The sequence below is a fragment of the Meriones unguiculatus genome, chromosome 11 (assembly GCF_030254825.1).
Source record: "Meriones unguiculatus strain TT.TT164.6M chromosome 11, Bangor_MerUng_6.1, whole genome shotgun sequence".
Taxonomy (NCBI): Eukaryota; Metazoa; Chordata; class Mammalia; order Rodentia; family Muridae; genus Meriones; species Meriones unguiculatus.
Window position 1 is genome coordinate 104,710,824 of NC_083359.1, and position 12,411 is coordinate 104,723,234.

At 42.7% G+C, this 12,411-nt stretch overlaps 1 pseudogene; it reads left to right on the forward strand.

The window, feature by feature from the left end:
* The first annotated feature begins 9,450 nt into the window (after positions 1–9,450).
* LOC110547928 (large ribosomal subunit protein uL6-like) lies at positions 9,451–10,034 on the forward strand (annotated as a pseudogene).
* Positions 10,035–12,411: the final 2,377 nt, after the last annotated feature.

Sequence of the window (12,411 nt, forward strand, 5' to 3'; positions counted from 1 at the left end):
GACTGGCTGCTTTGTCTTCCTCTGTGGCCTGGTAAGGTAAGGTTGCTCCCCCCTCAGAGGGAGGTGATCAAAGACCCAGGCACTGAGTTCATATCAGAGACAGTTCCTGTTCCTATTACTAGGGAACCCTCTTGGACTCTGAGCTGCCATGACTGCCATGAGCTACATCTGTGCAGGGGTTCTAGGTTATCTCCCTGCATGGTCCTTGGTTGGAGTATCAGTCTCAGAAAAGACCCCTGTGCTTAGAATTTTTTGATCTGTTGCTCTCCTTGTGGAGCTCCTGGCCCCTCCAGGTCTTCCTATCTCCCTCTTCTGTGTTACTAATTTGCCAGTAAGTAAGAGAAATAATTCTATAGCAGTGTTAAGTAGTTGACATATTTCCAAGAAGTTTCTTAAAGAGCCTTTTGTGATCATTTAAGAAAAGATCATTTCCTATGATGGATAGATACGTAGAGGTTTCTAAAGAATCCTGTGGATATATATATAAAATACAATATACAATATAGCATATGTGTCATATCTATATACTATATATTAATATAGTTTAAGTTTTAATTTGTATAGTATGTGTTTGTTGTGGGTATGTGCATGTATAGCATGTATGTGAAGGTCAGGTGACAGCTTGTGGGGGTCAGTTCTGTCCTTGCACCAGGAATTGAAGTTAGGAAGCTATGCCCACAAAGTCTCAACAGTAAGGGCCTTCTCTATACCTGCTGCATAACAGCACCACTAGCAGGCAACCGGCTGGGACAGAGGTATTTCACAAAGTCCCACCCCTCAGTGAAGAACTATAGAGACTCAGTGGGCTCCGAGTCAGGGGGAATCTGTGTTCTTCAGGTGTGAGTTCCCCTCTCCAGTGCTCAGAACTACACACATGAGCACATGGGCAGTCAGGAATGGGATGGGAATGATGGAAACACAGCTTTTATGTCTGAAATTCCCCTTCAATACAAACCAAATAAAACATCCATCAAAAGTTAGTCTCGATTTCGCTAGTTTAAAGATTAAAAGGATGTGCCCATACCAGTGAGATGGCTCAGTGGGTAAAGACGCCTTCTCACGAGTGTGGTTCCTGGAATCCGCGTGGTGGAGGGAGAGAGATCAGAGCTCCACAGGTTGTCGCTTGACCTCCACACATATGCTGTGGCCCACGTGTGCCCCCACAGTACATACAACGTACAGAATAAATAAAAGTGTAATAAGTTAGGAAAAAAAAAAAACACCACAAACTTAAAAATAGATACTGACATCCCCAGTCTTACTAAAGCTTCTTGCCTTCAAGTTACTGATGGAAAAACAGAGAATTAAGGGCTGAAGCACCTGGCTCCCGAGATTGCCAGGGCACCCACTGCCGCCACTGTTGCATGTGTGGTCAGCCACACCATGCTGGAAGCAAAGGGCATCTTGCTAGTTGTGCAGTGAATTTTATTGCTGGCAAACTGCAGCTATTTTCATTATCTGTGGTACAAAAAAAAAAAAAAAAAGAAAAAAGAAAAGATAGTATAAATGAGATTGTTTCACACTTAACTTTAAAGAATTCTAACTGTTGGTATCCTTGTCATACTTCGTCAGTGCTGTTGGAAATACTAATTTCTTTAGGGTTCTTTCTCTTTTCTTAGGATGTTTTATACACAAGCCATAAATCTTCATAGTGTTCAGGATGCTTTCGTGTGCTTGTCATGACAGCTTGCTTGCTGTGCCTCATTAAATGATGGATTGTCAACACCGTTTGCCTTCCCCTCAGCTCTTTCTGAAACCATGACATTCTCAGTGGAAAACCAAAAATCTATTTTACTTGCCTCTGTTCCATTTCCCTTCTAGTAAATTCTTTTCACAGTTAGAAAGTTGAGCTTTTCTTCAATATTGCATAGCTTGGAATATTTTGCAATTATTTGTACCACTTGGTAAGTTTTTTTCCTCCTCTTCTGTCTCCTCCTTCTCTTCTTCTTCTCTTCCCCCTTCTTCTTTTTAAAAAAAGGCTGTAAACATTCCAGGGACAGGGGTCCTTGGAAATTTGACTATGACAAGTTTATTAGGATGTCTCTGTAAAATATTCTTTATTGTTGATAAATTTCTCATATGCAAACCTATAAAACTCAGCTTTAAATAACAGATCTTGTCCCCAGTTTCCTTCATGTTTGACATTTTAAAATGTGATCTAAAGACACATGTCCAGTCATCAGAAGGACCAGAGGTTAATGTCCGCACTGGAAACTGTCTCTAGAACTCAAGGGTTTTGGTGATAACATTCTCCCAGACATGGAACAAAGTTTTGTAAAACAACAAGGTTCAATTGTATCTTGACTTATGTAGTGGAAAATTGTTATATAGCTGAAAACTATACAATCTTTATATCTAAGGGAGTTAGGATCAAATTTGGCAATTTGCCTTAAGTTATTATTGTTGTTATTATGATTATGTGTATCATAGACTCCACTGAACATTGCATGCTGCCAGCATAGCTGGCCCCTGTCACCACAGGTCAGAAATCTAAACTTTCTCCCACCAGCGGTGCTGGGGCAGTGTTCTAGAATATTACCCTGAGACTTTGCATTGACTGCAGTAGGGTAGCAGAGCAATGTGAGTTGACTAAAGGCCTTTCTTTAGCATTGTATGCTTAGGCCACGCCCTGTCCATAAACACCAGGAAGAGGGAGGAAGGGAGAAGCCAAAATCTGGCAGACACAGTCCTTCCCAAAGACAGATTTAGGCATATTTTGTCCATACTTAAAAACAGATTTATTTGTCAAGCAATGGTCAGGAAGGGTCACCTTTTACTTGTTTACAAAAATGGTACTATAAAAATAAAGGATGTTCAGGATAGTGCCATGTCTAATTAGGTATATCTGAAGAAGGAAATCAATAAATGAAAAAGAATTTGCTCTGAAAATGGAGGGTTTTTTTCCTAAACTGTTTTATCTCAACATCAGTACAACATCAGGAGAGTGAACATGTATCATGGCTGCCACACGACTGTTTAAAAGCATGGGACTCGATTGCTGAACCATCTTTGCTGTGGACTCACAATTTCCCTTGCTCCTCTCCACTGTTACAGCTTCTTTCCAAGAGGAAGCTGGGCAAAGCGTCACTAGTTAATTAATAATGTCACAAGTTAAAGGCAGGCTTAGAGATTGACACCACCCACATGTGTGAATGAGTCTTGTCTCATAACCAGTCCCTCCTGAGGACAGTGACCATTTTTACTTCTTATCACAATGTCTGTATTGGCCCCATTGGTGTTCCTAAGTCAGCGTCAGCTTTGAGAATCACCAGGCTGGAGCGATCGGTCTGAAGCTCCAGCCGGCAGTGCAGATTGGCATGGGTGTGTCATTGCTGAATCTCACGACTACAGAACACTGGAAAGGGTGTGTGCGTCCCTCTCAAGAGAAGAGGTGTCGCATCCCAAGGGTGCTCAACTGGACATATCTGGGAGATAAAATGTCTTTATAAAGATTGTTTTTCTGACTGATTATTACCAGTAAAAATTAATGGTAACAAGCCACAGGAAAAGTTTTATTTGTCTGGAAATTCTACCAGCACCACCACCCACTCTGAACTTCCAAACATTCTTAGCAGCTTGGCAATGAAATGTCTTGTGCCATAGAAGGCAGTGTCTTTGGATACCTATCAATTTTTTTTTCCCCAAAATGTTCCAGGTCAGTCAACACCCAAAGCTGTTAGAGCCTCAGGCTTAATTTTCTTCCTCCCATGGATCTTCTGTGATGTTTCTTCCTCTTGGCCTCTTCTCCCTCATGTACTGATGGATGTCTCCTTCTGGAAGAACCTGTCTATAGCTCAGGTTCACACGAGTTCTTTTAACTAGAGAATGCTCTGGCTGGGGAGAAATGGGCTGTTGCTCCAGCTTGCAGTTAGGGAACATGAGAGTCTGCTTTCTCTGAATAGCTTGGTCCCCCTTTTGGAATACCAAGTCAGCACTTCTGGGTCTGTAATGTTTTACTAGAAGAGAGGACATCGTGGTGGACTTAAGATCCATGTCCATTTTGGAACCAGACAGACTAGATCCAAGAATTAGTCCTTCTTTTAGCCATAAGAATGCTTCTCCATGAATCCCTAAAGCCTTACTCAGTGGGGCCATTACTCAACAGAGGGTGGTTTCTCCTTTGTGGGACTCTCTTCATCCCAATGTATGGATACCCCAGATGGACCTCCGTGGTGGACCCTGGGTTTCAATGGGGATTCTTCTATACCAGCTGAAGCTGATATTTCAGGCGCCATGAGACAAGTTACAAAAGAAAAGACAAGTTACAAAAAGAACTGCCAGTCAATGAAGAAGGAATGTTCTGTGATTTCACAAAATTTCCTGGAACCAACTTCATAGTTCAGATGGACTCTAGTGTCCCACCCAATAACAGAGAACAGTGATATCTACAGAGCCCCGGTTACAAAGTGGATTCCACAGACTTTTGCTGGTTGCCCGACTAAGGGGTTCAAGATTAATATTGCATCTCCATCTTTTGGAGACCAGGGGCAGGGCATGGGAGGAGGTAAATGGTCTCTACCAAAGGCAAAGTTTTTTTTTTTTTTTTTTTCTGTCCCCTTGAAATGCCCGTCTAAGTGCAAAGGCCTAGCTGGCCCTTTCAATTTCAGGATAATAAACCCATTGCAATGATCCTCCTTGTTAAAGTAAGGTAGGTGAGCTTGCTAGTTGTCTGTCTGGACCTTAGATTCACCTGATGCTAACCACCAGGCTCAGAAAAGCTGGCATTTCTCCTGAGTGAGTGATGGGATTGAAGGGGGAACTTTGCAGACTGTCTGCTGCCTACTTCCCCTTATGCTTTTGTATATATTGGGGTTGCTTTTGTGAGACAGCAAGATTTTCTTTTCAGGAGAATATAGTGAACTGAAAAGTCCTTTGTAGTGCCCATGACGCAGGGAGAAGGGCTTTCAATCCTCCTTAGCCTGGAAGGCAAAGGTGGGCTGAGAGCTAACAAAGAAAACCATTTTAAGTTTGATGAGCTGAGAGAGCAGAGACTATTAGAAGCTCTGGAAAAATCCCAGAAGGTAGATTTTCTCCTTTTTAATATAAATGTGTGAGCAGCCTGTAGGAGCTGACTTGATCTATGTGCTCCTGATGGGCACTGGCCTTGAAGGCTGCTACTGTTGGCTGGGAAGTGCCCCCGGCACCCTCTCCTGGGGTAGAGCCAAGGCTAAGGCCTTAGGCTGGATGGCTTTATGCATGGTGCTGGAGCACTCCTAACCAGCCAACACCTAATTAAACACTTTTGAAAGTCAGCTCACAACGCGAACCCTTTTTCATAACAAAAATCTTATCTTCTGTATTTCCCCAAGGATCTCCATGAATTATTTGACACCATGGAAGGAGATCATAGACCTCCTACCTCATTGCCACCAGCCCCCCTTTTCCTCTAGCCCAAAGAAATCACTCAATCCTAGCACTGGGAGGAGTAGGGTCTTTGAACCCCTACTGGGGCCCCCCAGATTAGAGTTGATTATTTTTACACAGGGACATTGAAACGGCAGCCGTCATATTCTTATTTTTATGTTATTTTTGCTTCCTTATAGAGATACCTGAACTCGAAGAAACATGCCTCAGTCCTGGCTCCAAGAATGCTTGCAAGTGCAAATTAAGGGGTCCCCAGGAGAACTGGCTGTAACTTCTTTAATTCAGCACCCCCCCCACCTAGTTCATGGGATGGCTCTCTGCATAGCAGTAACAGCTGCCTGGGGGTAGGTTGTATCCCTACCACTCCCCACCCTCGTACTGCAGCAAGCATCCAGCGGGTAGGGTGTAGCTGCTGTGGCCACTGCTCGCATTAGGTAATACTGCCCCACACTCCCCCGTTAGACTGCAGATGTGTGAACTAGTTTAAAACTTTTATTGGGGTTTTTTATTAGACTCCAATGCAGTCGCAGCCTCTTTATGCTCGCCAACTCTGCCAGTTGCTCACAAGTTCTAACAAATTAGGAATACCTAATGCCTAAGCTATTCTCACACTTTGGGGGTAAAAATCCCAAGCAAATCATCATCTTCCCTGTGAATCCAGGCTCCCTCTGAGGAACTGTACTTTCAGGCAGAATGGCACTTGAGCCAGGCTTTCATTATGGCTTCATAATAACAGTGCACTTCAATTCCCTCAAGCACTTAACAGCCGCCTTATCATTTTTTGCCTGGACACAGATAGAATGCCCTCCCTCCCTCTTCGATGCCCTTCCAATTTCTTGTTTTTCTCTTCCTCTTAGTGTATATATTCCTTTACTTGTTACCTTTACTTGTCTTTGAGTGTCAGACTGGCATCTTCAAAGACCCACATTGGCTTTGGATCCCTAGTTACCAGGGCTGATGAAGCAGGAGATTCCTGCTGCACTGATGAAAGTGCAAAAGGAAAGAGGATTTCTCTCTGACCTATGGAGATGCAGAAGCCTGATCCTTGACTCCAAGGTTTTAAATTATGTTCCATGGAAACAAGCTCACAAGACTGTTTGGTTTCTTCATACGAAGAAGAAACCGATTCCTGTATGTAGACTAACTTCCACAGGAGTGAATATGCACACAGTGATTTCTTTTCTCTACCGGTGGTGGTGGCATGCACTGGGGATGAGGATGGTGGGTGATAGGGGTGTGGGGGTGGGGTAGCACTTGTTTTAAAAACTCTACTTTATTTGGGGTATTTAAGCCTATACCTCCTTTAAACCAACCCTTCAACCATAGGTAGGAGAGAGAAGGCTAGTGGGAAGAGGGGATGCAGGCCCCTTTACTTCTCCCAGATGTTTAGGGTCAAGGGGCTCTTTGCGGGATATAGCAATCTCTGTCAAAAGCAGTCTCCTCCAAGCCACCAGGAAGCATTTTTCTCTATCTGTCTGCTCATTGTCTGTCTTTGGCCTCTCCAAACTGCCCCTTGCCACACGCCAACACCACACGCACACCCAACACTCTTTCTGGGCTGTTATATTTATATTCTCAGAGCCCCAGACCACGCCCCTCTCTATATTGATCAACCAGTTGACAAAAGCCATGCCCCACACAAGACAATTAACATCTGTGAGTAAACTAAAGCCCAACTAAAATACCACACTTGGGATTAAAACAAAAACACCTTTGCATAACATAACTGAGTTTGCAAAGAAACCAAGACTTCCATCATAGGTGGGTTGTCTCCGTGTGTTGTCCCCACTCACCTGCCCTTAAATTTTGCCCTTGATGTTTTAAGTCAGACACCGCCATGACATTCTCACATAGCAACAGCTGCCCTGAAACACGGCTCTTCCAGGTCAATGAAATGATAAGACAGAATAACCTTGTAGAAGATGTAAGCAGGCTTCTGCATTGCTCCAGTGCTCTATTCAAACTCATCAAATGCAATACACAAGCTGTGCACATAAAAATTTCGTGCACATGTTCTGAGCATAATCCAACCTTCAAAAAGATGAGGCCCATTCAGAGAGCCACACAGTTTTCTTTTCTTTTTCCCTCTTTCTCTGTTTCTGTCTTTGTCTCCCTCCCCCCCCCCCCTTTCTTTCCTTCAGCACAATCCAACACTCAAAAAGATGAGGCCAGTTCAGAGCAGTACATAATTTCCTTTCCTCCTTCTTTCCTTCTTTTCCTCCCTCCCTCCCTCCTTCCTTTTGTTTTTAAGTTTCTGTTTAACTTCTGCCACAGCAGTTATTTCATGTAGACATGCACAGGGATGGTTTAGTAGCTCCCAGAAATTATATAAATGTTTAATCATGGTAGATCTACAGCTTATCCCATCAAGTCTTCCTTGAATTGTTAAATGGTCTTAGGAATTAGAGGTCATGGTTTCCCAACTCTCACACAGTAGTGTCTAGGGAAACTACTATGGGGTTGAATAGCTGCTGTCTCTTAATGGGGGATATGTAAGGGAGAGGATGTGAAAAAAAGGGAGACACATACTGTAAAGCCTGATTTTTTTCCATTCTAACCAACCAAAGGCAAGATTAGGGGCCAGGTTGGTCTGGGTCAGGGTTAAGGTTCTATCTCCAGTACTGGGAAGGCATTGTTGATGATGGAAATATAGATTCACACTAGAGAGTGTCCCCGGGGTGACACAGTTGTGTGTCATCCTCTGCCTCAGTGGTCATGATGTGGTGAGCATGTTCAAAGCAATAAACATCCTGGGTCTGTGTCCAGACTGTGGGGCTCATGCCTTCCTCAGTAGGTAATGGGTGGAAACACATTTGTTGGGGTTTGTTGTTTTGAGACAGGCTTGCCTATAGCCCAAACTGTTCTCTTTCTTGATAAGTAGCTAAGGATAGCCTTGAACTTCTGATCCTCTTGAATGCTAGGATTCCAGGAAGTACCACAGCGTATGTGCACTTGGCTTTATGTGTTCGTGGGTGTTGAATTCAGGGGGTCCTGTATCCCTGTGTACTCTGATGACTGAGCATATCCCTCATCTAATATGCTCATAGTGACTTGAGTGACTTATGAATCCATCACTAACTAATAGCTTGTTTCTCCCTCAAAATGTTCTGAGGCCGGTGGTTCTCAGGGCTTGAAAACACATAAAGAGATAGAGCAAGAATCTTACAAGTCAGAGAGTCACTAGCAGATGTGGAAACCTGTCTTAGGGTTTCTGTTTTACTGCTGCAATGAAGCACCTTGACCGAAAGCAAGCTGGAGAGGAGAGGGTTTATTTGGCTCACACTTCCACATCATAGTCCATCATGGAAGAAAGTCGGGACAGGAACTCAAACAGAGCAGGAAGCTGGAGGTAGGAGCTGATGCAGAGGCCATGGAGGGGTGCTGCTTACTGGCTTGCTCCTCATTTATTCAGCCTGTTTTCTTGTAGAACCATGACTACCAGCCCAGGGTGGCATCACCAGCAGTGAAGGTTGGGGCCTCCACTGTCTATCACTAATTAAGAAAATGCCCTATAGGCTTGCCTACAGCTAAACTTAGTGGAGCCATTTCCTTAATTGAGATTCCCTCCTCTCATATGACTCTGTCAAGCTAACATAAAACTGTCCAGCACAAAAACCCACACAGTAAAGCATATTAACTCATTCATTCATTCATTCATTTCTTTCATAAATATTTATTCAGAAAGCACTGGGCTAGGGAAGGCATAGTATGGAAAATTCAATACTACTTGTTAAGCAAATGTAGTTTCATGAGGAAAAGCTAAGTGTTGAACACCATGAACTCTAATGTTTTGTATGTAGACTTTTAAATTATACAAATTTTGTATCAAATGAAATAAAAGTTGTCTCTGGCAAAATTTTCTATAATTCAATCAATGAGTCTGAAAGTGTGAGGCCTTACCTGTCATGCCTCTGTGGTAACCTCTTTATTCTCTTTCTGCCTTGGTTCCTTTACAGATAATTGTCTTCTTACCATGAGAGATGTCTTCTCTGAAGCTGGCAAGGTAAGTGGGAATTGACAAAATCAATATGGGAGAACAACTGAGGAAGGAAAAAAGTGCATGTGAGCTCCCCACCTCCTGCGAGAATGAAGACTATTTTCAGCAGTCAGATGGTCGACATCCAGGAAAATGTTGGCATCCCTCTGAAGGGGCCCGCAGCTATTGTGAAGGGCGCTGGGGAACCCTGCGGAGGGACTGCAATCACATCAATGTAGAGCCGAGCCTCCTTGGAAAGAAAAAGAAGGGACTCCGGGTTGAGAAACAGTGGGGTAACAGAAAGGAACTGGCCACTGTCAGAACCATCTGCAGCCATGTTCAGAACATCATCAAGGGTGTAACACTGAGCTTCCGTTAAAAGATGAGGTCTGTGTATGCTCGCTTCCCCATCTGTGTCCTTATCCAGGAGAATGGGTCTTGTTTGAAATCCAAAATTTCTTGGGTGAAAAATACATCTGCAGGGTTTGGATGAGGACAGGTGTTGCTTGTTCTGTCTCTCAAGCCAGGAAGTTTGACTTAATCCTTGAAGGAGATGATATTGAACTTGTCCCAAATTCTGTGGCTCTGATTCAGCGAACCACAACAGTTAAAGAACAAGGATATCAGAAAGCTTTTTGATGGTATCTATGTGTCTGAAAAGGAAACAGGCAGCAAGCTGACGAATAAGACCTAAGTTACCCTGTTCCAGAAACAAGATCCTGAATTATAAATATAATTTGGGGTGTCTTTGGGAACAATAAAAGACTTGTATTGAAAAAAAAAAGTGCACGTGCATGTCCAGAGGCTGGCAAGATCCCGAGGAGGGACAGGAGGGCCGTGCACTTAGAGCAGGGACAGGTGGCCGTGGTGAGCCTGAGGGGCAGAGTCTACCTGAGAAGACCAGGATCTGTGGGTCCCAAAAACCACTTCAGTAAGACCTTATTCTAAGAGCTCCGGAGACCATGCCAAACCAGCACCGCAGTCTCGAGTCAGGAGAAAGCCAGGATGAGAAGATGGTACCCATCCCAGACAAAGCAGCTTCAGGGATGGGGAGTTCACAAATTCATGAGGACCAATTCTCATTCATCCTCTCTCGCACTCCCTTCTTTTCCTCCCTGCATCCCTTTCTCCCTCCTCTTTTCTTTCCAAATTAAACACTTTAAACCAATAGTTTAATGACATAGTGCTGGTTACACACCACTATCTAGTTCCACAATATTTTCATCACTTCAAAATATTACCTTTTATCCATTAAGCAGTTTATCCTAGTAAACCTTCTGCTGCTGGTCCATGGCAACAACCAACCAATTGCAGCTGTCTCTGTGGGACTTATTTGTTCTAGATGTTTTGTATGAGTGAACAATATAACACCTCACTTTCGAGACATGGCATCCTTTCCTTAGTAGTTCATATATTTTACAACCTGTGTCAATAGTTCCTTCTTTTTTAAGGTTAAAAATATTCAACATCCTTCACCTTTGGATAACTCTGATAAAAATTTATTTCATAGAAATTTTAAATATGACTTCTAATAGTCTCATGTCAATCTAGTTTTCTTATACCATCAGAGAAAAGCACATGAAAGTATATATATCGAAATAGGTAAAATAGTGCAACAGCCTCTTACAAAGGAATTTATATACTTAATGTTTCCCTATTTATTGGTTATCAAAACAAGGAATAAAATGATGTTTCAGTAATAGTGACTAAGAGTATAACCAGTGTTTTATCAATCATTTTGACAACCAGTCTTTGCAGGTTCATGGGTGCTATGAACCATTAATCTATTTTTAGTCTAAAGTATTCTCATTTGTAATATTCTGACTAGAAATAAAACTATATTGGTCACTGTCCTTTTCAATAGATTGCTTCAGCGTCAGTATCAACAGATGGAATACTCATATGCTAATGATAATATCTACATCCCCAGTTCCACTCTGTAATCCTGCATATGCAAAGTAGTGAAATTAGAGAATACAAAAATTATAAAAAAATATATTGACTTGAATACCTCAAAAAAAAAAAAAAAGAGTATAACCAGATCTACCATGACTAAAAAGTTTGGACAATATTTTGGCTTACATTATGTGGTGCCTTTTAAGTTCCCAATCTTGGGTCTTCAACCATTTATATTAAATATCCCTAGAGTGTAGAATATTCTTCTTAAAAAGAAGGTGGGAGAAAGAAAGAGAGCCAGCCAGCCAGACAGAGACAGAGACAGACACACACACAGTGAGAAACAGAGAGAGAGAGAGAGAGAAACAGAGACAGAGAGGGAGGAGAGGGAGAGAAGAGAATGTATGTGTACGTATGTGTATGAAAGTGTATGCATCTGTGTATTTATGTGTGTGTTTAAGAGGGTGTGTGTGTGTGTGTGTGTGTGTGCTAGAAGTGTATTTGTGAGAATGTGTACAGGTGCATGTGCCTTTACGCTCGCATGTGGAGGTCAGAGCAGGCCTGGTGTTGTGCTAGCTCCCAAGAGCCTCCTGTTTCTGCCGAACTTCTATGTTGGGGGTTACAGACAAATGTAGCTGCTGCTGGCTTTTGATATGGGCTCTGGGGATTTGAGCTCTGGGTCTCATATTTGTGCAGCAAATGCTCTCACCCACAGAGCTGTTTTTCCTGAACAAATTTTAAACACATGTAAGTAAAATGGTTATGAAAAGCACAACATGATGGGGCTGAAGACATGGTTAAATACAGCTAAGACAGTAGAGTCAAAAGCACCTATGCCAGGAAGCTTTCAACCACCTGTAACTCCTGGTCTGGACATGCAAAGCCCTTTTCTGACCTCCGTGGGCACCCACACCTCAGAGAAGTAAACCTCCATTTGATGGCTGCTTTAGCAAGTCAGAGACTCCAGATTTTGTACCTTGAATAATTCTCTGCCTCAAAGTGGCTCCATGACCTTGCATCATGGAAAGACAGAATGAACTGCTTAACGGTTTGGAGACAAGGAGGAAGAACATCCTTTCCTGTTTAGCTCTGGTTTCATTTTTTCAAATTGTTGATTTCCAGTGTTTCCTGTTTTTGAATGTGGACGCTTCGAATCTAATCATTCCATTATCTAC